Source organism: Suricata suricatta, chromosome 6 (genome assembly GCF_006229205.1).
Source record: "Suricata suricatta isolate VVHF042 chromosome 6, meerkat_22Aug2017_6uvM2_HiC, whole genome shotgun sequence".
In the NCBI taxonomy this organism is placed as follows: Eukaryota; Metazoa; Chordata; class Mammalia; order Carnivora; family Herpestidae; genus Suricata; species Suricata suricatta.
Genome location: NC_043705.1, coordinates 54,192,255 through 54,198,142, shown reverse-complemented (window position 1 = coordinate 54,198,142; position 5,888 = coordinate 54,192,255).

Here is a 5,888-nt window from a genome sequence, read left to right as displayed (position 1 = left end):
GACTTCTGTCATCATCATTAAATGATCTGTAATGGCAAATAAAGCATAGTTTATCCTTGAACACTGGTAACGCAAAACAAATTTATTTGGTAAAATATATATACCTAAAACTTACCATCTTAACTGTTTTTAAGTGAATGATTCAGTGGCATTAAGTATATTCACAATATTGTACAACCATCAGCACCATCCATCTCCAGAAAATTTTCATCATCTCAAAGTGAAACTCTGAACACATCAAACAATAACTCCATTCTCCCTCCCCCCGCCCCCACCGGCCCCTAATAACCTTTATTCTACTTTCTGTCCCTATGAATATACCTATTTTGAGTACATCATTAATATGATTTGTGGAACCATGCAATATTTTCTTCCTAAATTTGGTTTATTTCACTTAACATAATGTTTTCAAGGCTCATCCATGTTTTAGCATATTTCAAAATTTCATTCCTTTGAAAATATGAATGATATTCCACCATATGTATATACTGCATGTTGGTTATCCATTCATTTACTGATTGGCATTTGGGTTGTTTCTACCTCTTGGCTTTTTGAATAATGCTTCTAGGAACATCGGTATACAGCACCTGCTTACGTCCCTGCTTTCAGTTCCTTGGGGGATATCTCTAGATGTGAACTAGGTACATCATGTGACAATTCTGTTTAAAATTTTTGAGAAATCACCAAACTGTTTTTCAGAGCTGCAGCACCATTTTACATTCCCACCAGCAAAACACAAGTATCCCATTTTTCTACATCCTCACCAGTGCTTAGTTTCCTTTCAAAAAAAATAATAATAATAATGCATCCTAACAGGAGTGAAAAACTAGACATTTTTTACTTTTAGCTCTTCAAATATTTTTCTCACCTGGCCCTCTCTCCTTTCTTTCAGATACTTCAAGTGCACAGATAGCAGGCCACTAGATACTATTCCATAGCTCAGTGACGCTTTGCTTTTCCAATCTTCTCTTACTGTGCTTCAATGTAGATAGTTTTTGTTTGACAGTTTCTTTTTTAATTAAGAATTTTTAAATGTTTATTTATTTTTGAAAGAGAGAGAGAAACAGAGCGTAAGCAGGGGAGAGGCAGAGAGAGAGGGAGACACAGAATCCAAAGCAGGCTCCAGGCTCTGAGCTATCGGCACAGAGCTCGACGTGGGGCTTGAACTCACAGACTGTGAGATCATGAGCTGAGCCGAAGTCAGATGTTTAACTGACTGAGCCACCCAGGCACCCTCTTTTTTTTAAATTTATATTTAAGTTAGTTAATGATAGTTTTTTTCTCTATGTCCTTATGTTCACTGCTCCTTTCTTCTGCATTATCTAATTTGTTACTATATCCATCCAGGGTGTTAACTTTTGAATACTTTATTTTTATCTCTAGAAGCTTGAGTTGAGTCCTTCTTTTTTATGTTTATTATTGAGAGAGACAAACAGAGCATGAGTAAGGGAGGGGCAGAGAGAGAGGGAGACACGGAAACTGAAGCAGACTCCAAGCTCTGAGCTGTCAGCACAGAACCTGATGCAGGGCTCGAAGCCACGAACCGTGAGATCACGACCTGAGCTCAAGTCCACCGCTTAACTAACTGAGCTACCCAGGCGCTCTGAGTTGAGTCCTTCTTAAATCTCCCATTTCTCATCTAATCACTGTCATGTTCATTCTTCATCTTTGAGTATATGTAGCATATTTCTTTTTTTTTTCTGTTTTTTATTTATTTTTGAGAGACAGAGAGAGACAGCACGAGCAGGGGAGAGTCAGAGAGAGAGAGAGGGAGACACAGAATCCGAAACAGGCTCCAGGCTCTGAGCTAGCTTTCAGCACAGAGCCTGATGCGGGGCACAAACCCACGAACTATGAGATCATGACCTGAGCCAAAGCCGGATGCTTAACCAACTGAGCCACCCAGGTGCCCCTATGCAGCATATTTCTAGTAGATGTATTAATATACTTGTCTGGTAATCCCATAGATTGTCATTTCTGAATCTAAGTCTTGTGACTAATTTTTCTCTTGGTTATCATTCACATTTTCCTGATTCTGAGTATCTCTATTAATTTTGTTCTGGATTCTAGATATTATAAATTATAAGTTCCCCTTATGGTTTCCCCTTTTAGAATCACAGTCTTGGGGCCATCTACAACCAGAAAGTCTATGCAATTGTAGGCCTTGGCCCATTTGTTTTCATTTTCTCAGGGACTGCAATCTTGTTTGGCTCTTGTTCAATGTTTGAAAACAATTATTTCCCATAATGTGTGCAGTTTTCTAGTTGCTTATGTTCGAAAGGTAATTAGTCTATCATGGGTAGAAGCAGAGCTTCTCGGAAAGTCATTTTAATAATTCAGCTCAAGTGTCAGCTCAGGGACAACATTCTACTGTTATAACACCATCCTTCAGAACACTGTACATACATGCTAGAGCAACAACTGGTATATGGTACCGTGTCCCCAGTTTCTAGCAACACTGGTCCAGGAAATGTGAAGTGAAGTAGAGTCACCCCTCTCTCACCATCACTCTTCATGATCCAATTAAAACTTTGTGTTTCCTATCCCCACACTTGGATTCTATTGAATTAATAGTCCTACTCTCAGGTAGCACACTATTTCCCTAGGAGAAGTGGTTGTTTCCGCTGAACTTGAAGACATTACTACCACCTGTCAGCTTTAGAGCCTTCATTGTAGACCAGCAAGCCAAGAAAGATGTTACCATACTGGCAAGAGTAACTGACTCTGATTACCACGTAGAGCCAAACTGCTGTACAGAGTGTGCGCAGGGAGGAGTGTGCCGGAACACAGAAGACTCACTGGGGCAATAACTAATGATTCTATGACTGGTGATGATGAAATGGGAAACTGCAGCAGTCTGGCCTTACAGAGACAGCTAGAAACTCTGACCCTCGGAGATGAAGGTCTGAGTCCCCCATCAGGACAGCAACCTAGATTAGCCAAAGGAATGGCTGAGGGCTAGGGAAACCTGAGCAGACAGTGGGAAAGGGGGATGACAAATTACAGACTTGGACCTACTGCAGCAGAAAGGATTGTAACTTCTTCTACTAGCTTTCCTGTATTAAATCTTTGTAGCATATGAATCTGGCCATTACCTTAAAGACGACTCTGGACAGATTAGACTAAATGGAGAGAGTAAAGTATCTAAAAAGTAAAACATTGAACTCTAATACAAACCTGTTGTGGGGGCACCTGCATGGCTCAGATGATGTAGCATCTGACTCTTGATTTTGAGCCCTGCATTAGGCGCTGTGCTAACCGCACAGAGGCTGCTTCAGGTTCTCTCTCTCCCTTTCTCTCTACCCTTCTACTGCTCGCAGTCTCAGTCTCTCTCTCTCTTTCTCTCTCTCTCTCAAAATAAATAAACATTTAAAAAATCCGTTGTGGTTTAAAAAACATGTTCTCGGGGAGCCTGGGTGGCTCAGTCGGTTAAGTTTCTGACTTCGGCTCAGGTCATGATCTCACATTTGTGGGTTCGAGCCCCACATCAGGCTCTGTGCTGACAGCTCAGAGCCCAGAGCCTGCTTCCGATTCTGTGTCTCCCTCTCTCTGCCCCTCCCCGCACATACTCTGTCTCTCTCTGTCTCAAAACTAAATAAAAACATTAAAAACATTTAAAAAAATAAAAATATGTTCTCAAATGCTTTGATGGTCCTTCCTCCAAAAGGTGAAACCTAATTCCTTTTCCCTGGAGTGTGGAGTATATTTAGTGACACACTTCTAAGGAAGAGAACATGGTGGAAGTGATAGTGTGTCTCTAGACCTCTGAGGCTAAATAAAAGTTATGTGACACACATCTTTCCCCTCCTCTCCTTTACTGCACACATTCCTTCTCCCTCTATTCCTCTGTCCCTGACTTCATCACTCACTGTGGGGGAAGCCAGTTGCCATGTCCTAGGGACACCCAAGTAGCCCTCAACTATGAGGTTCATATATGGGGGGGTACTATAAAGCCTCTTGGCAAAGGCCATGTTGTGAGGTACCTTGGAAATGGTTCTTTCAGCTCTAAATCAAGTTTTCAGATAAATGCAGCCCTGGCTTTAAATCCTGGATATAATATCATGAGAGACCCTGAGCCAGAACCACCCAGCTTAGCTGATCCTGAATTCCTTACCTATAGAAACTGTGGATAATAATTGTTTATTGCAAATAGATGAACATATGGGAAGTGAGGAGTTAAGAGAAGGAAACAAACCACAAGAGATTCTTAGTGACAGAGAACAAACCATGGATTGACAGAGGGAGGTGAGTGGGAGATGGGCTAGACGGGTGATGAGTACTAAGGACAGCACTGGTGATGAGCACTGGGTGTTGCATGTAAGTGATGAATCACTGAATTCTACTCCTGAAATTGACATTGCACTGTATGTGAACTAAAATTTAAGTTAAAAAAATAATTGTTTGTTGTGAGATACTAAGTTTTGGGGTAATCCATTAAGCAGCAATAGGTAACTAACACAATACTTATTCTGCAGCACTTTATAACCTCTTGTCTGACTCTTAACTTCAGCCATTGCTGCAAGTGACCAGTTCTGCACAGGTTTTGACCAGTTGCACCCAAATGTAATCTAAAGTATCCCACCTTAGTCCATGCTCTGTACCTACCTCTAGCTTCCTACAGTGGGAATTCTATGAGGTGTGGGGCACCTGCAAGAGGACTTCCATTACTCATGTGATAAGAAAGTAATCAATGGATAAATGTTTTGCCTTTCATCACCAACAAGCTAGGTTCTGAGGTAGATTTCATAAGATTCCTCAGAAGATTCCAATAGGTTTCAATAAACTTGTTCAGTTATGTCTAACCTAATATTGTATTTTATTTTTTTACCCTACTCTTTATTATGAAAATTTCAAACCAAAGAGAAATTGAAAGAATTTTATAGTCAAACCCATGTACCCATTACCTAGATTGTATGATTAACATTTTACTCCCTCTTTATTACATGTCTAAGCATTTATCTATCCTTCCATCCATCTACTAACTCATCTTAATTTTTATTTTTTGTATTAGTTTTGTAATGTTTATTTATTTTTGAGAGAGAGAGACAGAGCCCAAGCAGAGAGAGAGGTAGACACAGAATCCAAAGCAGGCTCCAGGCTCTGAGCTGTCAGCACAGAGCCTCATGTGGGCTTGAACCCACAAACTGCGAGATCATGACTAGTCAGACACTTAACCAACTGAGCCACCCAGGTGCCCCAGTAATCTTATTTTTTAATGCATTTCATAGTAATTTACAGACAACAGTATAACTCACTTCTAAATACTTTAGCATGATCACTGCCCGTAAATCAGTATCTGTTTATGATTTTTGTTTTTTTAAGGCAAAATTTACATTCAGTGAAATGTAAAAATCTTAAGAGTACCTTTAAGTAATTTTTGGAAAATAAATTTACCTGTGTAACCCAAACCATCTGAAGATATAAAGCCTCCCTTATGGCCATTTTCTGTCAATCTGCATTTAAAAACACACAAATACCACTATTTTTCTTCATTGTAGATTAGTTTTGCCTATCCTAGAACTTCATATAAATGGAAACACTTAGTGCCCTTTTGTGTAAGTGGATAAACATACAGTACTCCTTTCAGTCAGCATATTTTAATATTTATCCATATGTTGTATCAATAGTCTTCCTTTTTACTGCTGAGCAGTACTCCACAGCATGGACATACTACAGTTCGCTTATCCATTCTGTAAGTATCCTGTTTCAAGTTTTTGACTATTATAAATAATGCTGCTCTAAACATTGTTACACAAGGTTGCTTGTGTGTAGATATTTGCACTAGGTAGGAATCTAGGAGGCAACAACTGGGCCACAGAGATGTGTGTTTCATTTTATTCTATTTTTTTAAATTTAATGTTCATTTATTTTTGAGAGAGAGAGAGAGA